This window comes from Anabrus simplex, chromosome X, assembly GCF_040414725.1.
Source record: "Anabrus simplex isolate iqAnaSimp1 chromosome X, ASM4041472v1, whole genome shotgun sequence".
Lineage (NCBI taxonomy): Eukaryota > Metazoa > Arthropoda > Insecta > Orthoptera > Tettigoniidae > Anabrus > Anabrus simplex.
Window position 1 is genome coordinate 195,083,881 of NC_090279.1, and position 27,240 is coordinate 195,111,120.

The 27,240-nt window shown below is 38.7% G+C and overlaps 1 protein-coding gene across 2 annotated transcripts in view; it reads right to left on the reverse strand.

Annotated features, from left to right (window-relative positions):
• LOC136886332 (cyclin-dependent kinase 12) overlaps nt 1-20,266 on the reverse strand; it is a 211,644-nt gene extending 191,378 nt beyond the window's left edge. For both annotated transcript variants that reach the window (XM_068230699.1, XM_067159065.2), the window contains exon 1: nt 19,924-20,266. The gene's annotated coding sequence lies outside the window, so the exon portion shown is untranslated. The remainder of the gene's footprint in view (nt 1-19,923) is intronic.
• Between the last annotated feature and the right edge of the window lie 6,974 nt (nt 20,267-27,240).

A 27,240-nucleotide genomic window follows, 5' to 3' on the forward strand; every position in this document is an offset into this window, starting at 1 on the left:
AAAATGTGTTCTTTTATTTTTAAAGGAGATTTCAAATACCAATTTTCATGTCTGTAACATGCTAGGTTTTTGTGATGCACCGTATTTACCCGAATAATACCTGCATATTCTTTTTTAAAAATTGATGCATAAAATTGGGATGCGGGTTTTGAGTCAATGTTTGCAATTTTTTTTTTTTTTAATTAGCCTTCCTAAAGTTAGGGTGCGGGGATTATTCACGTAAATACGGTATTTAGATAATCTCGCTGCTGTAAGAATACTGGAGCTGACGTTGCCATGGTTACGGCGGTTCATTTCTTTATCCGATTCCTAGAGCAACATCTCCGTAACGGTTGGTTTTAGGGCCTGAAAACCATAAGGCCCGTATGGCTTACTGAGGTTTGTTCTTTGCGTCAAGGGGCTTAAAATGAGCTTTGTCTCGTCCTTGTACGACAAATTTGATTTTGCCTATTTTAGCCTATTATTTTTATATCCCCCCGTCACCCCCCCCCCCTCTCGAATTCTTTTGAAAATAAAATACAGTCCATGTTACTGGCAATGTAGCTTTATATAGGTGAAGTAATTTTTAAAATCGGTTCAGTAGTTATTGAGTCTATCCGTTGGAAACAAATATACAAATTTTTCCTCTTTATAATATTAGTATAGTTAGTATACCACAAATCTTGACTACTTTGCAGAACACCTTAATCTACAAATTCAAGTCCTCACAGCCTCAGCCTGTTTTCTTCCACATCCTTGATTTTGGTAGCAGTTTCTTATATCTTTGCTTTATTGTTTTGTTTTGTTATGTCAGTGCCCACAAGGCTGATACAAGAGAACTTTATGAAAATGCAACAACCTCAAAGTAGAAGGAAAAAGAACAAGGGGAAGACTATGAAAATGGAAACAATGAAATCGAAGGTGGAGGAAAAGAAATTCATGTGGTAAGTTGTCCAAAAACAAAAAATGCACCAAGAAGTGGCGAGCGCTTGTATACCACACCCAGGAAACTGGAGTTAAGGAATGATGATACTGATTCTTCGCCATATTTGTGTCAACATTATGCAGCAACCAGAGGAAAATTATGATAGTGACAAGGAATAGGAGTGACAAAATGACATAAAGAGCCATTAGAAGAGTTAATGAGCTTTCTGGGAAATGTACTGTCTATGGAATGAAACAATAACAGAGTAAAACTTGCAGGAAAATTCTATCAGAGCGAGAGAGGCCTAGTGTGGAATGAACAGCTACCAAGATGAAACAAAGAAGTGTTGTACAAGACCTATTTTATCCCAAATTTGACATATGAAGCAGGAACAAGGCTTACAACTGCCAGTGAGGAAAACAAAATGTAGAGAAATGAAATTAAGTTTCTGCAAAGCACGCTACAAAAAAACCAAGGATCATGTAAAGAACACAGAGATATAGGATAGACTGGGAATGGAGAAACTACAAAATAGAACAGAGGGAAACAGGCTGAAAACATATGATGATATCGGAATAAGAATTCCAAAAGCAATGGACAGTAACTGGAAGAAGACCAAGAGGAAGAATACAGAAAGTGAAAGGAAGAGTTGACGAAACGAGAGCAAGTATTCAGAGAGGACTGGTAGAAAAACACCTGGAAATGGAGGTCAATAATCCATTACCCTATTCAAGGGACAAGACGATCACACAATGACAAACCTGTTGATAAACTTAACCATAATAGGTATTTTATTTGATCCTGTAGAGACAGGACGGACCCCAACTACAGGGTTATTACAAATGATTTGACCGATTCCAAAGCTCTACAATAACTTTATAATTTGACATATTGTCACAAGGCTCTGCACACACATAGAAAAACTCAAAAGAAAATTCTTTGGCATTTACAAATGTTCGATATGTCCCTCTTTAGTGATTCTGCAGACATTAAGCCTATAATCAAGTTCGTACCACACTTGGTGCAGCATGTCCCTATCAGTGGATTCGAAAGCACAGTTGAAATGAAATGGGGTATGGCTTTTAGTGCCGGGAGTGTCCGAGGACATGAAAGCACAGTTGATGCGAGCTCGCAGGTTTGTTGTGAGAGGAGGTGTAAACACTGAGACTTTCACGTAACCCCACACAAATAGATCGCATGGGGTTAGGTCAGGAGGGCGTGGAGGCCATGACGTGAAATTGCTGATCATCAGCTCCACCCCTACCAATCCATTGGTTTGGCAATCTCCTGTTTAAGAACTGACGAATATCACCATAGAAGTGGGGTGGAACACAATCCTGCTGGAAGATGAAGTCTGCACTGTCCTCCAGTTGCGGCATGAGCCAATTTTCCATCCTGTCCAGTAACGGATTTTTTGCAGAAGAAAGGAGCTGTATATTTTAAACCGTGAGACTGCACAAAACACATTAACTTTTGGTGAATTTCGAATGTGCTGCACGATGGCGTGAGGAATCTCTACAACCCCACCTCCCCCCAGATTCGCACATTGTGTCTGTTCACTGCATCATTAAAAAAAATTGCTTCCACTGAAGACAAGTTTCGTACTAAACTCGTCCTCTTCCATACACTGTTGCAACCGCGCCGAAAATTCAAGGTGTTTGACTTTGTCTTCAGGAGTCAGGGCTTGTAGCAATTGTAAGCGGTAAGGCTTCTGCTTTAGTCGCTTCCGTATTTTCCAAACGGTCAGCTGTGGTATGTTCAGCTCCCTGCTTGCTATCTCCATCGACATCTGTGGGCTATGCGTGAAACTTGCTCACATGCAATCAACTGTTTCTTCAGTCACTGCAGGCCGACCCATTGATTTCCCCTTACAGAGGCATCCGGAAGGAAGTTTTAAACTGTACATGCCATCACCGAATGGAGTTAGCAGTTTGTGGATCTTTGTGATACTTCGTCCTGAAGTGTCGTCGTACTGTTATGGCAAACTGATGCAAGTGCATTTCAAGCACAAGCGCTTTCTCGGTTCCTGTCACTATCTTGTCTCGCTGCTGCTACACTTTTGTGGCAGAAATCTGAAGTGAGACTTCAGCAGACCAAAACTTTTTGAGTTTTTCTACATGACAGCTGAGTTTCATGACCATATGTCTATTCATGGAGCTACAGTGAATTTATGAAATCACTTCAATCATTTGTAATAATCCTGTATTTTAAATAGTTTCTTTAATGGATTAAGACTTTATCAATCGCAACTCACACAGTGCTCCAAATTTTTATAACTTTGAATGCATGAATGTTTAGGAACTTGGTAAACATTATCAGCTGACTGGACAGTACACTTATGAGGATGTGAAATGAAATGTCTTATGGCTTTTAGTGCCGGGAGTGTCCGAGGACATGTTCGGCTTGCCAGGTGCAGGTCTTTCGATTTGACTCCCATAGGCGACCTGCGCGTCGTGATGAGGATGTAATGATGGAGAGAATGCACACACCCAGCCTATGTGCCAGCAAAATTAACCAATGATGGTTAAAATTCCCAACCCTACTGGGAATCGAACCCACGACCGCTGTGACCAAAGGCCAGCACGCTAACCAATTAGCCATGGAGATGGACATATGAGAGTGTGGACTAGCATAAATGTTAAATCTTCAGCAGCCCTGAAGATGGTTGTCTGTGGTTTCCCATTTTTACACTGTGCAAATGCTGAAGATGTACCTTAATTAAGGCCATGGTCATCTCCTTCCCAATCCTAGCCCTTTCCCATCCTTGCATCGCTGAAAACTTTGATGTGTTAGTGCAATGTTAAACCAGTAGCATAAAAAATATCTGAGCAGAAAATTATTTTGGCATACTTGTTCCATTGGTCACATAAAAGACACTCTTTTGTTCAGAATTAAATGTATTAAATATCTGATCTTGGAAGACTGAATAAAGAAGAGTATGCCCATGTAGATGGCATTTACATGTCTGAAAAAGGTGTTTGATAATGTTGATAGACACTAGCTCTTTGAGGTTTTGAAGGAGATTCAGATTAAGAAGAGTGAAAGACAGATTTTTGTACAATCTGTACAAAAGTCAAAACAGTGATCATAACAAATGAAAGCAAAACTGTCAAGAAAGAAGGTAGGGCAGGGGTAGGCATAATGCTCCCCTACTCTATAACGTGTCTGTATGAAATGTAGTAATGGACATCAAAGAGAAATTTGGAAAAGTAGTCGCAGTTAAAGGAGAGGACTTACTGATGATATTGTCATTCGGATAATAGGCATGCAGAAAATCACTGATGTTATCACCCCAGACGAAAACACCTTTGAAAGGGTGTTGCATTTCGGGTACTTACGATGCTGACAAACACACAAATGGAATCCAGATGTAGAAATCAAAACAAGAATCGGCACTGCAAGAATTGTGTTTCAGAAATTAAAACACCTTGCTCCAACTGTAACATCAGATTCGAAAATTGCTGGGTAGTCAGAAGTTTTGTGTGTTACTGGTGCTGCTTTATGGTGTCGGAGGATTGAGACTAAAGGCTTCAATAAATTGAGCAGAGAAATTGTTCCACCTAATCAATACATGTTATTTTGCCTTAGGCATTAATGAAAGGAAGAAAAGCGGAATATAATTTACCACGTAATCATGCTTGTGTTCACGTTGACACAATAATATATCAAACATTTACCAAGTGAGTAGGTACCATCACCACTGGTACTCGAATCAGCTTAGCCCCAGCGTCAGATCACAAAGACCTTAAACATAGCCACCAGGATATACCATATCTCGCCTGATCACTGCAGTTAAGCAATACTGCGCACGATCAGTACTTGGATGTGAGATGCAGCTTGGTAGTCAAGGCATCAAAGTATTAACAGAACTCTTCAACATGATCATCACCGAAAACGCAGACCCTAAAGAGTGGACAACTCATACCACAGTATCAATATGGAAGGGCAAGGGTGACATTACTGGTGTATCAACTAATATACGATCTGGTTGCTGTGTCAGTCACGCAGTAAAGATCTTTGAATGAATGACCGACGCTTGACTCCGAGAGATTCTTTCCATTAGTCCCACCTGTGCGAGTTCATCAAGGGCAGTGGGACAAAAGATGCTATCAACACCATCCGCTTACTCCTGGAATGACACCAAGAGAAGAATGAGCCTATTCACATGACATTACCAGATCTTGAGAAGGACTTTCAGTGCTCCCTCCGGCACTCTCACAGCATCCCTGGAGCATATGTATAGTGGATTCAGCCCCTCTATTCTAATACTTCTTGCACTGTGAGGTGCCCAACTGGGCTGTCCAAGCCGTTGTCAATCACTTGGCATACACCAGGCCTCAGCATTATCTCCACTCTTCTTTATTCTTTGTACGGTCTCTAGTCACTGATAGCATTAAAGTTCAACATCCATGGTCGCTCTTGTATGCAAATGATGTTTTTCTCAACAAAGAGACTCAGCAAAGGAGTGGTTTGTACGATTGGAAGAATATAGGATGTAGTTAAAATGTAGTGAAAACGGTATATGATATGGAATGTGGGCCTCAAACTAATGGTGCAGTTGACATTCAGTGGGAAACAACTGAATAATGTTACAAGTTCAAGAACCTTGGGTCACTTATCTAGAGTCATGGCAAGTCCCTTCCAGATGTCTATATGCGTCGTATGGCTTGGCTTACATGGAGACAAGCTGCAGGAATGCTTTTTAACTGCAAGATCCCAGCGGCACTTAAGGGTATAAGGTTTGCAAGTTTCTTGTTCACCCTACTGCCCGATATGGGTCAGAATGCCGACCTATAACCGCCAGTCAAGAGCAAACACTTCATGTTATGGAAATGATGCTGTGCAGGTACCTGGGCCTCACGTGATTGGATAGCGAGGAATAATGCCATACAGAAGTGATTGGGGGTGGCACCTATTACCAACAAGATGAGCGACTATCTCTGTACGACCATGCTACCAGAAGCAATGAAAGTACAGTTGCGAAGATGACAGTCGCATGGTAGCTTGACTGGCTCGCTGAAGACATGAGTGCACCGAGTGTAGGTCCCAAGGACACCTTGGATCAAGACAAATGGCAGAAGCCAAGGCAACAAGCTATATGCAAGGATGGAGAAAAAGAGATTTTCATATTAGATGCAAGGGCTGCTTTCACAGTATTTATCGTATGGCTTTCTGTACCAGGAATGTCCGAGGACATGTTCGGGTCATGTAGTGCAGCCCTTACAATTGATAAATACCATCTTGGTCCATACTGACTTTGAATAACAAAATAATTATTCCTCTGTGTGGAATATGATATATTTTCCACCATTCAATACTTAAAAAGATACAAATACATATATAAGAACACGTTTCGGTCTATTTGACCTCCAACAAGGTTATGCGGCATCTGCCGTGTATGGGATCTTTGTGGTGGTGTAGTGGAGGATAGTGTGTTGTGAGAGTTTCAGGAATGTTGGGGACAGGCCATGAGCCAGGGGAAATAACCATTTAAGGTAAAATTCTCCAACCTGGCCAAGAATTGGACGCAGGTCCCTCTGAAACGAAGGAGACTATGCTAACCACTCAGCTAAGGAGCTTGACTGCTTTCATAATAATCTACATAAAACCCGTAAGTACAGATTGGTACCTAAACAGGGGACTTCATAACCCAACAATCATGACGCTTTTCAATCTTTAGTGGAAAAGATAAAACATTTTCAACAGAAGTTCAAGCAAATGGATATACCAGAAATGGTACAACCGCATACACCCTTACAGAATATCCAAACTAGATCGGAACAAAAAAAGCCTCCGACTATAATCAGCAAAGATCTTCAGTGCTAAAGAAAATGTTATCTTCTATGTTGTTGTTGTTTGAGTCATCAGTCCATAAACCTGTTTGATGCAGCTCTCCATGCCACCCTATGCTGTGGTAACCTTTTCATTTCTACGTAACTACTACATCCTACATTTGCTTGTCATATTCATACCTTGGTCTAGTCCTACCATTCTTACTGCCTACACTTCCTTCAAAAACCAACTGAGCAAGCCTGGGTGTCTTAAGATATGCCCTGTCATTATATCTCTTCTTCTCGTCAAATTTAGCCAAATCAATCTCCCCTCACCAATTCGATTCAGTATCTCTTCTTTCGTGATTCGATCTATCCACCTCACCTTCAGCATTCTTCTGTAACTCCACATTTCAAAAGCTTCTATTCTCTTTCTTTCTGAACTAGTTATCATCTATGTTTCACTTCCATACAATGGCACGTTCCAGACGAAAGTTTTCAGAAACGTCTTTCTAGTTCCTATATCAAAGTTTGAATTGACCAAACTTCTTTTCTTAAGACAGCTCTTCCTTGCTTGTGCTAGTCTACATTTCATGTCCTCCTTACTTTTGCCATCATTAGTTATTTTACTACCCAAGTAACAATATTCATAGCTACGTTATTTAAGACTTCATTTCTTAATCTAATATTTCCTGCATCACTTGCCTTCATTCGACTGCACTCCATTATTTTTATTTTGGACTTATTTATTTTCATCTTGTACTCCTTACCCAAGACTTCGTCCATACCAATCAATAACTTCTCAAGATCTTCTGCAGTAATGTCAAAAACATATCAGATGTAAGGCTTTTTTAAACATTTTTGATTTGCTCTATTGGTGAAAAATATCTAATTACCTCCATGGGAATTTAGAATTTTCCATTCGGAATTGCTAGGCGGGCAATAGGGCCTAATTCCATTGTGGAGATTTTATCTCCCGTATGCAGTTATCAGACTGTGCCTCTTATAAGGGCTTCTGATAAGTTCACCTGCATACACTCCAGCTTCAGTGGGTAGGGTCTGACACATCCCACTCTGATGAGTCTAGTGTCAGACCTAAGACGAAATGCTGGTTAATAGAGCGAACCCCTGAAAAGCCTTACATCTGATATGTTTTTGACATTTTTGAAATGCTCTATTGGTGAAAAATATCTAATTCCCTGTATGGGAATTTAGAATTTTCCATCTTCTGCAGTCTCGCATAAAATAACAATATCATCAGCAAATCTCAAGGTTTTAATTTCCTCTCCTTGGATTGTGAGCCCTTTCTGAATTCATCTTTGAGTTCCTTTACTGCCTGTTCTATGTAAACATTGAAAAGAAGGGGGGGCCAAACTGCAGCCTTGCCTCACTCCTTTCCAGATTGCCGCTTCTTTTTCAAAGCCCTCGATTCTTATCACTGCAGACTGATTTTCATACAGATTGTAGATAATTCTTCGTTCTCGGTATCTGATCCCAATCACCTTCAGAATCTTAAATAAGCTTGGTCCAATCAACATTATTGAATGCCTTTTCTAGATTTTCGAATGCCGTGTACGTGGGCTTGTCCTTCTTAATTCGATCCTCTAAGATCAGACATAAAGTCAGTCAGGATTGCTCCACGTGTTCATACATTTCTTCTGAAGCCAAAGTGATCTTCTCCCAACTCAGCTTCAAGTTATCTTTCCATTCTTCTGTAAATAATGTGTGTTAAAATTTTGCAGGCATGGGATACTAAACTAACGGTGCAGTCGTTTTCAAACTTGTCAGCACCGGCTTTCTTGGGAATAGGTACAACATTGTAATGATCGAAAATGAAACAATTAAGCAAAGTGAAAGATCCATGAGACATTGTTTCCAGCTTCAGACTTTACCACAATCTTTACTTCTGGAAAAGATGTAGACAAACAACATAGTACTGAAATACCACTGTCAATTCAACTAAAGCGAGGAATTGCCAGTTTAAAAAAATTTGGAGCATAAAAATAATTCTGAGGACACTGATACTTTGACTAACACCTGACAGCAACATGCTTGCATACTTAAACTGAAGAGCAACTGAAATATAGAAAGAAATACAAAAAATAAATTTCATTATTAAGCCTGTATTGCCAAACCTTAACAGCGTTATGATACTTCATAGAAAAATTTCACCGTTACAATAAATTACCATAACGCTATATAGAAAGAAATCTAACAACGTGAGCCACAAGAAAGAATGACTGTTCAGTGGCTTCTTGATAATGTAAACAGACTGGGGAAAGAGGCCGAGCACATTAGTGTATCGTTTGGATTACTGAATTACATTTTTAAAGTGGAAAACCTTTCATGATTATTAAAAAAACAGTATATATAACACATATATGCCTATGTATGATAAAACACTCCAAAATATTCCTTACTGCATAATGTACAGTTCCTATCTACCAAAAAAAGGTCTGCAAGGTGTTTTTTAAAACACTTATTCAGTCAGCCTTTGACTGAATGCACAATCTAGCAAATTTTGCAACAATATAATTTTAACATTGTCTTTGCTGTTTTCTTCAGCCCATTGAAGAGCTACAGTATATCCAAAGCTTTTTTCACAGCTTCTGAAGCAGACATGTTCATAGCGACGTTCATGTTGTCATTGTCTTGTTGCTACCTGTTGAGAGCTTGCACAATTTTCTCCTCAGTGCATCGCATCATCACAGCTTCTTCAGTGACGGTTTTGTTCTCTTGTGCCAATTTAAGTAAAAGTGGGATGAAACTAACCTCCTTATCCTGGACACTGGGGATGTCATTATCTGACAACAATTCTGGAGAAAGATTTTTCTATGACTTTCATGACAAATGTGGCAAAATTAAACTGAAAACAATGTCTTTTAAATGTACCTTTTCTAAAGCTGCCAGAAGGTTAACATCACCTTTGTTTGCAAAATTTATTTTTAGAAGACCTTTGCGATGAAGCTATTTTATCTTTCGGATAACATTCTGATCCATAGGTTGAATGATAGAAGCCTTTTAAGGGGTATAATCGTCGCGAAAATGTTGCCGCCTTGACTATGAAGTTGTTCTGCAAATAGGTGACCAAGGCAGTTATCCAGCAACAAGACAGCTTCCAGGCGAATGATGATGGCAAACTGCAGGAATGAATTTGTTGTTGAACCAGTTCAAAAATAAATCCCTTGTCACCTATGCATTCTTATGTTCTTGATACCATACAGGAAGCGCAACTGATTTGAACGTGTATGGTTTGTTGACCATTCCCATAAGCAAACAAAGTTAATGGTTGCTTCTTGTATTAGTGCAAGATTTGATGGTAATCCTTCCAGGGGTAGCCTTTTCTGCAGCTGAAACTAGAGTGAGAGCAGGCAATCCCCTATACCAAAACAGGGCAGATTTATCAGCATTATAGAGCTGTTATGCATTCAAGTTTCTCTCTCTCATGAATTCTTCAAACTCTTTTCAAAACATTTCAATTGGCTCCTCTTTGATACATATTCTTTTGTCTGTAATTTTGAATACTTTGCCTGGTATACTAATCAACGAGATACCTCGATAGTTGTTGCAATCCTTCCTGTTCCCTTGCTTACAGATAGGTGCAATTACTGCTTTTGTCCAATCTGAAGGCACGTTACCAACACTCCATGCTAATCTTACTACTCTATAAAGCCATTTCATCCCTGCCTTCCCACTATACTTCACCATTTCAGGTCTAATTTCATCTATTCCTGCTGATTTATGACAATGGAGTTTATTTACCATCCTTTCCACTTCCTCAAGCGTAATTTCACCATCATTTTCCTCCTCCCCAAGAGCTTGGCTGTTTACAACACCACTAGGATGATTTCCTCTTACATTGAGAAGATGTTCAAAATATTCCCTCCACCTATCCAGTGATTCCCTGGGATCTATTATGAGTTCACCTGAATTACTCAAAACACTATTTCCTTTTTCACTCCCTTCCTAAGATTCTTCATTACTGTCCAGAAAGGTTTCCCTGCTGCTTGACCTAGCTTTTCCAGGTTATTACCAAAATCATCCCATGACTTCTTTTTGGATTCAACAACTATTTGTTTCGCTCTGTTTCTTTCATCTACGTACAAATACCTGTCTGCCTCGGCCCTTGTTTGGAGCCATTTCTGATAAGCCTTCTTTTTACGTTTACAAGCTGCTTTCACTTCATCATTCCACCAAGATGTTTGCCTTTTCCCATCTTTACATACAGTTGTTCCTAGGCATTCCCTTGCTGTTTCTACTACAGCATCCCTGTATGACACCCATTCACTTTCTATATCCTGAACCTGCTTACTGTCTACTGTTCGAAACTTATCACTAATCATATCCATGTACTTCTGTCCAATTTCCTCATCCTGAAGATTTTCTACCCTTATTCGTTTGCAGACAGATTTCACTTTGTCTACCCCGAGGGTGCGATCAGTCGTTGAGAGGAAGTTTGATGAAAACCAGTGTGGTTTCAGACCATAGAGAGGCTGTCGGAATCAGATTTTCAGTATGCGCCAGGTAATTGAAAAATGCTACGAGAGGAATAGGCAGTTGTGTTTATGTTTCATAGATCTAGAGAAAGCATATGATAGGGTACCGAGGGAAAAGATGTTCGCTATACTGGGGGAATATGGAATTAAAGGTAGATTATTAAAATCAATCAAAGGCATTTATGTTGACAATTGGGCCTCAGTGAGAATTGATGGTAGAATGAGACAAGGCTGTAATCTTTCAACTTTGCTGTTCATAGTTTACATGGATCATATGCTGAAAGGTATAAAAGGGCAGGGAGGGATTCAGTTAGGTGGAAATGTAGTAAGCAGTTTGGCCTATGCTGACGACTTGGTCTTAATGGCAGATTGTGCCGAAAGCCTGCAGTCTAATATCTTGGAACTTGAAAATAAGTGCAATGAGTATTGTATGAAAATTAGACTCGAAGACTAATGATGTCAGTTGGTAAGAAATTCAGCAGATTTGAATGACAGATTGGGGATACAAAGCTAGAACAGTTCGATAATTTCAAGTATTTAGGTAGTGTGTTCTCCCAGGATGGTAATATAGTAAGTGAGATTGAATCAAGGTGTCGTAAAGCTAATGCAGTGAGCTTGCAGTTGCGATCAACAGTATTCTGTAAGAAGGAAGTCAGCTCCCAGACGAAACTATCTTTACATCGGTCTGTTTTCAGACTAACTTTGCTTTACGGGAGCAAAAGGTGGGTGGACTCAGAATATGTTATTCATAAGTTAGACGTAACTGACATGAAAGTAGCAAGAATGATTTCTGGTACAAACAGCTGGGAACAATGGCGGGAGGGTACTCGGAATGAGGAGATAAAGGCTAATTTAGGAACGAACTCTTTGGATGAAGCTGTACACATAAACCGGCTTCGGTGGTGGGGTCATGTGAGGCGAATGGAGGAGGATAGGTTACCTAGGAGAATAATGGACTCTGTTAAGGAGGGTAAGAGAAGTAGAGGTAGACCAAGATGATGATGGTTAGACTCAGTTTCTAACGATTTAAAGATAAGAGGTATAGAACTAAATGAGGCCACAACACTAGTTGCAAATCGAGGATTGTGGCAATGTTTAATAAATTCACAGAGGCTTGCAGACTGAACGCTGAAAGGCATAACAGTCTATAATGATAACGTATGTATGTAATTTTGAGCCGCCTCAAGCCATAGCAGTTTTCGGAACTGCCTAACCAACCTTCACTTGCACTAAAACTGATGTTGTTCTTAATCATATAACAGCGGAAAATTCAAGATTTTTCACAAAGCATTTCACCACTCTCAGAAATGTGGGAATGTATAGCAGTCTCTCTTGAATGAACCACATTAAAACAGCATTGCCTGTCTACCTTGACATTTTCAGGTTTTTTGTTTTCTACCAGGACCATGTTCCCTTGTGGTTATGAACTTCCTTATGTCACCTGTGTTCCTCTTGATGTCGCTAATCACTAACTTGCCAATCACAAACGTCAATCACAGAGTAACTGGTACCTTTCTTGATCATATCTGTAATTCCTACCTTATCTTTCAAACTAAAAACTTTTATGTTTAGCCATCTTTGGTCTCTCTAACCTGTTCGAACTACTGCGTCCTGCAGATTATCGAGTCCCTTATGTACTTGAACAGAGCCTGGTGTACAGTACTCAAAAAGACCTGTTGGCACCCCTAGCCTCAGTGCCATTTCACTCACAAAGTAGAAAGTACAGTCAACTATCTAGCCTCCACCTTTGCAAGACAGAACCATTCAAAGTAGACTCACTACAGTGACTATACAAGGTAAAGAAATGTATAAGATGGAATTTCCAATAAAGACTTTTTACAACAAAATACTTTCCTTGTTACTCAGCATATATTAAACAAAACCAACTATTCCTTCCATAACATTTCTCGGTTATTAGTGATACGACCGTGTTTCATTTCAAACATACATTTCCAAAACCTCGTCAATCTGTATTACTTTAACATGTTTGTTTTTTTCTTGAATAATTGCTTGACTGTTGATTTACTGTCGCCAACAAAAAGAAATCATCTTTTTAGCTAAGCAGAGCCAGTATGAAGTCACAGATTGAGTGCACGTTGATGGCTCATATTTATAAAACTAACCTACTGCAGAAAGAGGCAGAGTATTTTAGGAATGTTCAAGTCGTTTTCCTTTAATTTATCATGCCAAGAATAACTGTGTGTGGGGGCGGGGGGCACAACCTGAAGGAGTTGATTTCACAAATCAGTGTCAAAGAGTTATATTTTTATTTCCAACTATGATTGGAAAATCTGGCACCACTACTAACTGCCAGGTTGAATGTTTAAAACAGTCGAGTGCCAGCCTTCTGAGCCCAAGCTGGAAAGTTCAACCCGCCTCACTTTGGCGATATCTGAAAGTGCTCAATAAGCCAGACTTTACTGGCATGTAGATGAACTTCTGCAGGACAAAATATTTGGTCAATTTAACACTTTTAAAAATATTAATTTGAAATTAGTAAAACACATTGCATACAAGCACTTCCTTCAGACTGAAAGATTTCTGGAACATTCAAGACCGAGTTAATGTAATAACAGATTTTCATATCTTATGGGACATTTTCATATCTTATGGGACACAGCTGAATGCTTAAAATATTTTATTTTTGTACACTTGAAAGAACGAAGGCTTTTTTCTTTTCATGTTTTTAATGGTAATTTTTTACTACTGTGTTTCAGGTTTGCCCAGGGTGAAAAGCTGAGAATGAACTTATGTTATTTTCAGCATTACTTGAAAATAATACCATTCCTGGCAACCCTTGTTAAATGATATTCTGATTTAAGACGAATGAGTTGCTGAAAGAAGAGTATGTACACACAGTATTGATTAACCCAGAACTTTCAACAAGAGGTATGAGAACAATAATTATCAGAAAGTCATGAGAGAATTTCTTAGTATGAAGACATGCACACAAAGTGGTTGGTAATCGCCTCCAGTAGGCTACTGCAATAAGCTCCAATAATGTTGAAAAATAACCATCTCCGTCCTCTTCCAGCTATGTTTCGAATTCTGGTCAGTGGATGATTTTGGACTTTTAAATTGTAATTACATTTTGTCTCATTTTGTACCATTAGGGGCCAATGATCCAGATGTTAGGCCCCTTTAAACAACAAGCATCATCATCCTCTTCCAGCCAATCAAAACATTAATACAGCATTTCGATTGAATGCCATTCCTAGTTTTTCTCACAGCAATCAACTATTAGATCACAAAGGGTAATCACAACAGAAAAACAACTCTGTTCACCTAATCTATAACTCATTACCACTTGTCAAATTAATAGCCTATCTTTAATCCCAGATACCTTTACTGTTCGACCATCATCCTACAATAGTTTTGCTAACACTGGTAATATTTATGTGAATAAGTATTTTTTTTAGAAGTACAGTACTTGTTTAAAAAGGCAATATATATTCACGTTAATAAGTACCGTAATCTTACATCCATTTCTTGGAAGTACTTGTTTAAAATGGAACTGCTAAATTTGAAAGGTTGGGATTAATTGAACATGAAAATGGTTGAGACAGCACTCGTACTCTACGTGCACTTACCTTCTCAATTTTATAGAACTCTTGCTGCAGTTTAAGGACTATGGGTAATCAACCTCATGGGTAAAACTTGACTAAGTGGGGTGCAAAAGAGAGATTAGGAATCCAATATGGCACGGCTCACACGATGTCGTAACGCATTGCACAAGGCTGCCAGCTGGATGCGGCTAGTGACACGACCATTGGTCTGGATTGGTTAGCCACTGGTCTGGGAGCAAGCAAAGGGAAAAGCCCCAAGGTTAGAACTGCAGAGCAGCCCATAGGCCTCTAGTATCCACTGTGGCAGCATTGGCTAGTGACAAGGTTATTAGTCTGAATTGTTTAGACACTGGCTAGTGACAATACTCTTAGCTGGCTAAAACTACTCAAACTTTTAACTGACATACGATTAAATTCGAAGGGACAGTAATTGGTAGTATTTGTGTGTATAACGGTATGCTCTAAAAGAGCCAAACTTAGTACTGAATAAAGTACATTTATGTAAATAGAACTGTGTTAATAAGGAAGGAAAACTCTATCAAATTCTTCCTTGTTGATATATTTATGTCATGGATAACAGCACTTGCATCTTAGCACTCGCCATGATACTTTCATACTCTGCGGTTTCAATATTTTCATATAATTTGGCAGCCTTGTGGCCACACGGAGAGAATAGCAAACTTCCCATCATCACAGCCGGTCAATAGGAACACACCAAATAGTCGCATTTCCTAGGCTGGAATAGTCTTCATTTCAATTCTTTCCATTAAAGTAAGAATACTTCCAGAGGCGTGTTGGCAGGTCCCTGGTAAGCATAATCTCTTTCCTCTTTGCTACTTCAGGTATCTTTTCACATGATTTTTCTCATTCCTAAACATGCAGACCCGTTAGTTAAGTGCCACCACCTCATGTCCGTATTGTGAAACTGTTGTTTGACATTCCCTGTTGAGTCTATAGACAAGAATGTTTCAAGTTGTCGCACAACATTTTAAGTTTAGTTAAGTCTAGCGTGTTCTGTAATAAGTGTGCAAAGCAAGAAACTTCACACAAAACCCACTTTCAAAGGAGTTGAACTGGGGCTCCCTGTCAAGCCAATACCATATCTTTCTAAACACATTTGCAAGTCCTATGCATAACAAGTATTGGGAGGACAGCTTAGGCATAACTTAAACCTTTTAACATCATAAAGGTTACAATAATTATTAAATCTTTTATTTAACTTCTTATTCATCATGTAAGTCCTATACATACTGCATATTACAAATATAGTCTTATCCAATTAAATATCCTTGTTTTTAAAATAACCATAAAAGAAGTTTAGGGAAGAGCAGGATAGGATGCACAAAAGATAAATACAATGACACTGTTACTGCTTATTTTTAGAGGCCTACTTGTTAGTTCCCTGTGGGAAGTGAACTGCGGAAGTTCATACAAAATATAAAACTTAAATTCTGACAAGTTATGTAGAATAAATTTCATAAATTCTCACAATATTCAGCTTTTCCAAGACATGACTCACAAAAGTTTTAATTGATCGACATTTCCCGAATTGAATTCTGATCTATGCAAACAGAAGAAAGTGGAGAGATCATTCATATACACAACTGCTATCTGATTAACCCTAGCATTCGTGTGATTCCTTACCTCTGTGTTGTTTTTATTAACTAGTTTTCAAGCCATTAAGATCAAAGAGTTAGTGAATAATACACTAGAGGTAGCACTGGTGCCACAGTCGCATGCAAAGTTGAACGAGTGTGCTGTTTGGCAAAAGCCGGATTGTTTGGCACTGTCACTACTGGAGCTTCCCGATAAATTGAAGTATATACTTCCCTGAAGGAAAATGCCAGTCTCCTCTGCAGCTTATGGCTGCATAGAGGGGTTCATAAAGGGCAGTGGCGTATAATTTCGCAAGCATGTTTCCTTAAAATCCATTTCTGTGCGTATAAAATAACACTTTGCGTGTCATGTGAATTGGCCTACTTGGGCTGACTTTGTGACTGATTCCCCTGTCGGCATGAATAAGATTATTTGGATCTTCCCTTGAAGATTGAAGTTAATGTTTTAGGAAATATAAGAGATGACATTTTCCTTTCAATGAATTGCCATGCCTTTGAAAGCGAATAACCAGAAAAATTATGTGCATGATACCGAGCGAGTGACTGCAGGTCACGTAGCTGTCAGCTTGCATTCAGGGGATAGTATGTTTGAACCCCACTGTCGGTAGCCCTGAAGATGGTTTCCAATTTTTACACCCGGAAAATGCTGGGGCTGTACCTTAATTAAGGCCACAGTCGTTTCCTTCCTATTCCTAGCCCTTTCCTGCCCCACAGTCGCCAAAGACCTATGTGTGTCGGTGCGACGTAAAGCAAATTGGTGCAAAAAAAATAAAATAAGAAAAGATGTGCACAATAGCCTGGAATTGTGCTCCGTTTTCACTTTCTGTGTGTATTTATAATATTAAAAGCTACTGAATATATGTTCTGTATATACAGTTTGTTGCTTCCCCTTCGTACAATACGTGTAACTCCCCATTCATACCTTACCAGATTTTAATATTTAGAGACTACATGTGATACACCGTGTGAACATCTGAGTCCTTTACTTTCATTATTATTCCCTTAAATGTCATATATACCTATACCTAGGACTACATAGAAGCATAATAAATTATTGACCAAGCAAGTTGGCCGTGCAGTTAGGGAAACGCAGCTCTAAGCTTGCTTTTGGGAAATAGTGGGTTCAAACCCCACTGCCGGCAGCCCTGACGATGGTTTTCCGTGGTTTCCCGTTTTCACACCAGCCAAATGCTGGGGATGTACCTTAATTAAGCCCACAGCACTTTCTTCCCACTCCTAGTCCTTTCCTATCCCATCGTTGCCATAAAGCCTATCTCGGTCGGTGCGATGTAAAGCAAATTGTAAAAATTATTGTATTTTTTCAGTTCTCTTCAATCATATAATTTACCACTCTCCCTTCCATTAACAGAAATCATTTTGCAAGTTAAAATCTTAAAAAGCAAATCATACATTTCAGGAAAAAACTAAATAAAAACTCCATAATAGGCTGAAACCACAACTGAGTGTCATATTTCCACTTGTGATCGCGTTTAGAAAACATTAATGATTATGATAATAATAATAATAATAATAATAATAATAATAATAATAATAATAATAATGGCTTTACGTCCAACGAAACTACTTGCACGGTTTTCGGAGACACTGAGATGTTGGAATTTTTTTCTCACGGGAGTTCTTTCATGTGCCGTTACATCTATCTACAAGAGGCTAACATATTTGAGCACCTACAAGTATCTCCGGAATGAGCCAGGCTCGAACCTGCCAACTTGGGCTCAGAAAGCCAGCGTCTAAACCGGCAATGACAATATTTTGCCTACTGTACCCAAAAATCTCGCCAACGCTTTTAGGCCTAAAAACTCAGTCATCCACTTCGTATGAGAGAGGAGATTTTCGGTCGTTGGGCAGAATTATAGCAAAGTCCTGGTCATTTACACAAAAGATAGCAAAATATTCATGCCCTCCTTCTAAACGTATGTTGTTAGAAGACTTAATATGAACAGTAAATTGATTTTGTGTTACTTAACTGCACCTGAACACCGTCCTCTTTCATCATGCATTTCTCCTGTATTTATGCTTTTTTACTAGAGAGAATCATCACAAGTAGGCCTATACTGTAGTATCTGAGAATTTTTACACTTTTAAACCTTATCTAGGCCTATATCCACACAGTTTTAAAAGTTTTACACTGATGAGTACAGCTGAGTGAGCTTTTTGCCAAACAGCTACGATTTCAACATGATCCGCTCGCTACAGTGATTCTCTCGTAGAGGGTGGCACCAATGCTACCTCTAGTGTATTATTTACTAACTCTATGATTAAGATATACACTAAATCTCTTCCTCTCTAAAAGTAAACAATTTCCTTCATTAATCACCCGTTTGTCCAACAAAAGAAAATTTATCAACAGGAAGATTTGTACAACTAACACCTTACAAATGCTAGCAGCAGTAGGTACTAAATGCAATCCATGATTTTTACTGTCTTCACAGTCATTGAAATTAAAGAAACGCTCACCAAAAGAGTAAATAAATAAATAAATTTAAAAAGTGTCTATGCCTGACAAAGATATTTTGACAAGTACAGTACATGTATGTACATCCATATGGCTCTTATTAATGATTAACAAACTGAAACAGTAGGCACAGTACAATCAGTGCATGTTCCATTAGGAAAAAGGACGAAGTATTCTTTCAAGATGAAAATGTCACAAGTATGTCACTACCTGACCACTTAACGGGATTGCTTTACCTTCATACGTTTTGAAACCTTGTTATCTAATTTGTAAGCAGAGCAACACTTTCTCATCCAAAGCAGCACAGTAATAGAATTTCTAAGTGCATTGATAGACATGCCAATCAATGTCTTGATAATTAATTGGTGATTAAAATATTATATACTCACAGAGGCCCACCATACTTTCTTTGAAGATAATTCAAATCAGTTCCAAGAACTAAATATAGAGACAATTTATAAAACCTTTATTCTGTCAGTCAATTAAAAGTGAAGTAGTATGATTTTATGATACAATCATTATTGTTTTATTACATCGATATATATACTGTTGAAAGTGCAGGGTTGAAGACAATTGAAAAATTGTTTTGAAATCTTCTGAGCAAATTGATTTTTTAACAGTAGTTAAGTCGGATCAGCAGCACTAAAGTGCAGAACTTCTTTCTGTTGATTATCAATTATGTAAAGAAATGCACTTACATGTCTTCAAGTTGGAAGAAAATTACACATGTAAAGTTATAAATTATAAAAATAAGAGTTTTGTGGCTGCTACTGTGAAGTGAACAGAGAGTCAAAGTAAACAAGCTGAGTGACATACAAGTGTTCAATTACAAATCCTTCATCTCCAATTTACAAGTGTTCCCCCACCACTTAGGCTTAGTCTTTTGGTAGTGTATGCCTAAACTACTCAAACGTTAACAGCCGTACAATTAAATTGAAGTGACAGTAATTGGTAGTATTTGTATGTATAAAGGTACGCCGTAATAACATAGGAAACGAACATTTTGTCTTCCCACATTTCTAAACTCATCTCTCTATTTAATAGGTTAGGTACAGTTCACAAAATACACCAAAGCAGGTTATAATATTACTTACGTTCAGATTTTCTTGATTTCCAATAATACCCAGTGTAGATGTCTTGAGTGATTTCACTTTTGAAGTGTAAACTTAGAATTCGCGCAAATAAATGGGCGATAACTTCACTTCACACGATTACTTTCGCCTTTATGTTGGTAATCGAATGCTCTTTGCGATGTCCGTACCATACAATACATACGCAAAATACAACGCCTACGGGTTATAAAACATCTATAAGTTGGTTCCGTGTGATTACTAAATCTCAGTTTTTGTTAATAGCTAATACAATCCAATGGGAAAACGGCCGTGCCATGTGTTTAATATAATTATAAACAAACATGCTCGCTGACACCAACAGATTATCATTCATTGAAGTATAAGAGTAAAAATGCTGGTTGTGGTTGTTGTTTACTCTTAGATACTATTGATGGTCGACTACTCAAATATTTCTTATACTTTCCTGTAAAGGCTATGAGAAATAGCTCATGACCATCTTAATTAATTATATCTATAACGTAAGAAATATTTTGACGTGATTTCTAAGAATCACTAATACATTTGCTATCGAAGTGAAAATACTTGTGGCTTTACTTCTTGATAAGGGAATCTGACGAATTTTTTTTTGCCGATCACTACAAGGCAATTTACTGCTGTATTGTTAAAGGGACTAGGGGGAAAAGAAAGAAAGGAAAAAAAAAAAAAAAGGAAGAAGTACAGTAAGCTATCTTAACCCGTCTATTACACAAATCGACAGGTAGGTGAGACACTGAGCCGGACTGAGCTAAAAAATGGTGCTATGAAACATTGAAGAGTTGATGTGTGGTCAGAAGGTTGTAGCGCAATGATGAAATAATTTTGTACGACGATTTTGTAAATTCTAATGCTCGCGGAAGATGTTTTAGGAAAAAACTATAGTGATTGTCTTAAATTACTGGAAGAATTTCGAAGTTTGTCTTAAAATGGTTTAACGTTCAAACAAGGGAAATGCAAGCGGTAATCTGATTTTCTAGAAGAGGAAGTTAAAAAATCTCGGGCTGTAAATTAGATTGCATAATTCGTGTAGATCTGTAGTCGCAAAACGGCAAGAATTCGTGACGTAATAAGAAGACTGCCCGCACAACACAATGGAGTAAAAGAGGGGCTGCATACGTCTCAAATGGCATCGTAGGGGAGGCCAAGTAGGTATACTGTTCGGAACAGATCATGAAATAAAACAATGAAAGTCATTTTATTTTTTATAACGTTTTCCCACAACGTAGCTCCGGTTCTGACAGCATTTTTTTTTCCCCGCACGTTTTTGCAAGCAGGCATGTATGTATGTATGTTCAGTCCGTCAGTGATAACGCTGGTGGGATCCTCAACAGCTCTGCCATCAGTTGTCATAGATGGCCTAGGCATCACTGAAGAGGTGTACTACAGAAATGAGGAGTGGGGTAGTTTCCCGTTGCTTTCCTCACCGAGCCAGAGTTGCTATTATATATCAGTCTGCCAAGCCCACTGAAATGCATACACCAACCGACCCTATGAGCAACATTTTCACACTATTCATAGCAGGGACTGGCTGCGTAAGGATTGGCATTACTAGCATCGCTCGTACTTCAGTAACTTTCATATTGTCAAAGCCAAGGATAAGACAGAGACAGATCTATGAAAGTAACAAAATTGCTCTAGCCTATACCAGAAGACATAGTGCACTGTAAACACTAGGTCCTGCCAGCAAAGGCAGAAGTAGGCATAGGTGTACTTAAATTAGCATAAGACAACTTAAATCGCATAGGTACTAAATCTAAAACATTGTTATTATGCCTCTAGAACATGGCACAAATACAACATTTTTTTCAATTATAATAATTATACTCATTAAATAGCTTATTTATGTACAGTTAAGGTTTAACATTTGTACATACATAATCATTAAAGACTCTTATGCCTTTCAACGTTCGTCTACAAGCCTCTCTGAATTTACCAAACATCGCCACAGTCCTCTATTTGCAACTAGTGCTGTGGCCTCATTTAGTTCTATACCTCTTATCTTTAAATCGTTAGAAACTGAGTCTAACCACTGTCATCTTGGTCTCCCTCTACTCCTCTTACCCTCCATAACAGAGTCCATTATTCTCCTAGGTAACCTATCATTCTCCATTCGCCTCATATGACTCCACCACCTAAGCCGGTTTATGCGTACAACTTCATCAATAGAGTTTATTCCTAAAATAGAGTTTATCTCCTCATTCGGAGTACCCACCTGCCATTGTTCCCACCTGTTTGTACCAGCAATCATTCTCGCTACTTCCATGTCTGTTACTTCTAACTTATGAATAAGATATCCTGAGTCCACCCAGCTTTTGCTCCTGTAAAGCAAAGTTGGTCTGAAAACAGACCTATGTAAAGAAAGTTTTGTCTGGGAGCTGACTTCCTTCTTACAGAATACTGTTTATCGCAACTGCGAGATCACTGCATTAGCGTTACTACACCTTAATTCAATCTCACTATATTACTAGGAGAACACACAACCTAAATACTTGAAATTATCGACCTGTTCTAGCTTTGTATCACCAATCTGACATTCAGTTCTGTTGAATTTCTTACCTACTGACATCAATTTAGTCTTTGAAAGGCTAATTTTCATACCATACTCATGACACCTATTATTAAGTTCCAAGATATTAGACTGGAGGCTTTCAGCACAATCTGCCATTAAGACCAAGTCGTCAGCATAGGCCAGACTGCTTACTACATTTCCACCTAACTGAATCCCTCCCTGCCATTTTATACCTTTCAGCAGATGATCCATGTAAACTACAAACAGCAAAGGTGAAAGATTACAGCCTTGTCTAATCCCTGTAAGTACCCTGAACCAAGAACTCATTCTACCATCTATTCTCACTGAAGCCCAATTGTCGACATAAATGCCTTTGATTTTAATAATCTACCTTTAATTCCATAGTCCCCCAGTATGGCGAACATCTTTTCCCTCGGTACCCTGTCATATGCTTTCTCTAGATCTACGAAACAAACACGACTGGTTACTTCTCTCGTAGCATTTTTAAATTACGTGACGCATACTAAAGTCTTATTCCAGCAATAACAATAACAACATTAATAATAAAACCCTTACACCAACTCCAAACTCATTTTCAATCCAAACACTGTTAACAATAACAACATTAATAGTAAATATTTGAACTCCAGAGTTTACAAATTAGAATGCCAATCCTGTAATTTCAGCTATATTGGTCAAACAGGCCACAATTTTGTCATAAGGTACGCCAAACATCGCAACGCTCTCAAATATAATCGTTTTCCAGCTATGAGTGAACATCATAAAACATCCAGCCATGAATACACTTCAATAGATAAAGATCTTAAGATCTTGCATTATGAGCAAAAAGGCCCCTTGCTCAACGTTCTCGAGAGCATCCACATCGATTTAAATCAGTTTATGAACACCTCTCACAATTTAAATGAAGTCAACGAAAAAAAGAACATTCTACTTGAAACATTCATTCCATATATTTGTCAGAACTTCCATAATATTAAAAAAACCCGCCTCCATCTCTCCAACTCACCACCACTCCCACCTACCCTCCCCACCCACCCTGCACCACCCATTCTCCGTCCGCTCCTTCCATCCTCACAAACACAGCTGAGCCAACAATAGACTTGCTCGTGCGAACGACACCATTACTTTGAGAAGGCCAGGCGGTTTGGGAGGACAACCACCTTCTAAACACCGTAAGTTTAAAACTTTCTTTACACCCATTTCACACTTTTTATTTATTAGCTCAAGTTTCTCACACAACCTCATTTTTTCCCATTACAGATTGGAACTTCATTCGGTTTCCACTAGGTCACTTACAGTTTACCATGCATCTGTCATCTCCTCTAACACAGCTTCTCCATTTTATGTCACGGCCCTTCCGACCTTTTATAAAAAGGCAAACCAACCAGCCAACATTATGAAACAACAATCAAGAAGGGGACCGCTAGATTGAGAAGATATTGAGAATGCTGGTGTTCTAAAGTTTTAAATTTCATTGGCGTTTTTCCATCGCTTGTCACAAGCATTTTGCCTGCACGTTATCTCAGGCTTGGTTTCTCAAATTTTTTCGCTCCCGCTCCCCTCCTAGCCATTTGATGTGAAAGTGTTTCCACAAAGACAGACTTTCGGCCTGAATTTTCGACACAGTGATTTCATCCTGTTTTGAATTGTTATAAAACCAATATTTTGTAAACTAAGAGGTCCGCAACCTTACTATGTGCACTTATTGTTCAGTTCCATCTGTATCCTTTGTTTTCATTTCTTTTCTTCTTAGGTTAACACAGTTTTAAGTTTCATTTATGTTTTGTATTAACCACTGTTTTCACTGTATTTTATCACAGCGAGTTGTTTTTTGCTCCACATGATGATGTAAATATTGTATATTGTGCTAATTTTGTTTCCGTCATGTCTCTCTTTTGTTTTTTCATTTGTTCATTATGTTTTTTGGCATTTTTTAGCTTGTATTATGTAAATTATTTCAACCCCTCCCCTGTTTTCACTGAAGATGGCTCAAACAAGCCGAAACATCTTTGAATTTGATTACTCCATCTAATGATAGAATTATATGATGTATTGAATTAGGAGGATACACTCAAATTTTTTACCTTTGTAAAGTACTAAACTTTGAACCTGACAGCCCCTCTGTGGTCTGAAACCACATTTCAATTCTAATTTCATCTATTCCTCCTGCTTTATGACAATGGACTTTATTTACCATCGTTTCCACTTCCTCAAGCATAATTTTCCAACATAATTTTCCTCCTCCACATGAACTTGACTGTTCGCAACACCACCAGGAGGATTTCCTTTTACGTTGAGATGATGTTCAAAATATTCCCTTCACCTCTCCAGTGATTCCCTGGGATCTATTATGAGTTCACCTGAATTACTCAAAACACTGTTCATTTCCTTTTTCCCTCCCTTCCTAAGATTCTTTATTACTGTCCAGAAAGGTTTCCCTGCTGCTTGACCAAGCCTTTCTAGGTTATTACCAAAATCTTCCCACGACTTCTTTTTGGATTCAACAACTATTTGTTTCGCTCTATTTCTTTCATCTACGTACAAATCCCTGTCAGCCTCGGCCCTTGTTTGGAGCCATTTCTGATAAGCCTTCTTTTTACGTTTACAAGCTGCTCTCACTTCATCATTCCACCAGGATGTTCGCCTTTTCCCATCTTTACACACAGTTGTTCCTAGGCATTCCCTTGCTGTTTCTACTACAGCATCCCTGTATGCCACCCATTCACTTTCTATATCCTGAACCTGCTTACTGTCTACTGTTTGAAACTTCTCACTAATCATATCCATGTACTTCTGTCTAATTTCCTCGTCCTGGAGATTTTGTACCCTTATTCGTTTGCAGATAGATTTCACTTTCTCTACCCTAGGCCTACCTACAGATCAGATAGTTGTCTGTATCATCGTAAAATCCCCGAAAAACTTGTACATTCCAAACAGACTTTCTGAATTCGAAGTTGGTTAAGATATAGTCTATTATGGATCTGGTACCCCTAGCCTCCCATGTGTAGCGGTAAATAGCCTTATGCTTGAAGAATGTATTCGTAACAGCTAAACCCATACTAGCACGGAAGTCCAGCAAACGCTTCCCATTCCCATTAGCTTCCATATCTTCCCCACATTTACCAATCACCCTTTTGTATCCTTCAGTTCTATTTCCAACTCTCGGTTTGAAATCGCCCATTAGCACTATTCTATCCTTGCTGTTGACTCTGACCATGATGTTACTCAATGCTTCATAAAACTTGTCAATTTCATCCTCATCTGCACCCTCGCATGGTGAATACACTGAGACAATTCTCGTCCTAATTCCTCCAACTGCCAAATCTACTCATATCATTTGCTCATTTACATGCCTAACAGAAACTATGTTGCGTGCAAGGGTATTCCTGATAAACAGCCCTACCCCATACTCTGCCCTTCCCTTTCTAACACCCGCCAAGTACATTTTATAATCTCCTATCTCTTCCTTGTTATCTCCCCTTACCCAAATACCACTTACTCCCAGCACATCCAGATGCATTCTCTTTGCTGACTCAGCCAGTTCTACTTTCTTTCTTCCATAAGCCCCATTAATATTGATAGCTCCCCATTGAATTCCATTTTGTTCGCCAAGTTGTTTCCAAGGAGTCCCTTGCCTGTCAAATGGGAGTGGGACTCCATTACTCCCACAGGTCCGAGGCTTGCTTAAAATGTTCTGAGCGCGGTAAATTCATGAAGCAGGATGCTACCCTACTTACCCATAGTCCAATGAGGATCTCTCCTCTAATAGGTTATGGACCACCAGTGGATTGTATAGTCCTAGCCGCCTAAGCACAAGGAGGGCCATGACTCGGAATATATCCGAGATGCCCACTCCCATTCCATAGCAACTGGTATCCCGACTCTCAGGACCACTTACTAGGCCACTCAGCCATTGCCCATGGTTCACGAACTAGGACGTTACTACAGTAACCCACACCATGAACATAAGTGTCATGCAATAATGTCATGATTACTTAAAATTTAATCATACATTTTGCTGATAATATTTTCCACCATGAGCCCGAAATAAGTATGTGTTCCGTCATTTTGCCCAAAATGTACACTTTGGTGGATCTTTTTTTATTATTACACTTTGAAACAAACATTTCTAATGGAGCCATCACACAGCAATTAATATATAACATATTACAAGCAAGAGTAAGAGAGTAAATCTGTTCCTGCTAAAGTAACTGCAACCCTTCACTGTGTGTGGAGTGGGAGCTAGCTAAAGGAAAGGTAGTTGCGATACAATCGTTATGCACAAGCGTCCAGGGGCACGTACTTGAAATCCATATTTTGCGCCCACTGCTGTAAATTCTGCAGAACAGGTAAAAAATTACTTTAGTGTATAGATCACTAGTACTTTGATTTTAATAATGATCATATTGAACAACTGTGTACAAAAGTCCTTGCAAAGACTAGGTTGCATTAAGTATTCCAGATTTTTTTACCCGTTTGCCTATAGACATTTGTATGTAACAATAGTGGGTCCATTGCCAGAATGGGAAATAGTTATATCGTACTTATAGCAGTTTCCATTACCAGTATAGAGCCTGCCCAACATAAAATTGTTATGTAGGCTACAATCAGTTTTATGGATTAGATATCCCATGGACTCATGGACAGAACCTTCAAGACAGATGTAAAGACTGCAAAATTCTTGACCTGATTCACAATTTAGAAAGTTCTGAATTATAAGAGAATATCAACATCTAGGCCTATACCCCTCCTATATGTACAATGTTCAGTCA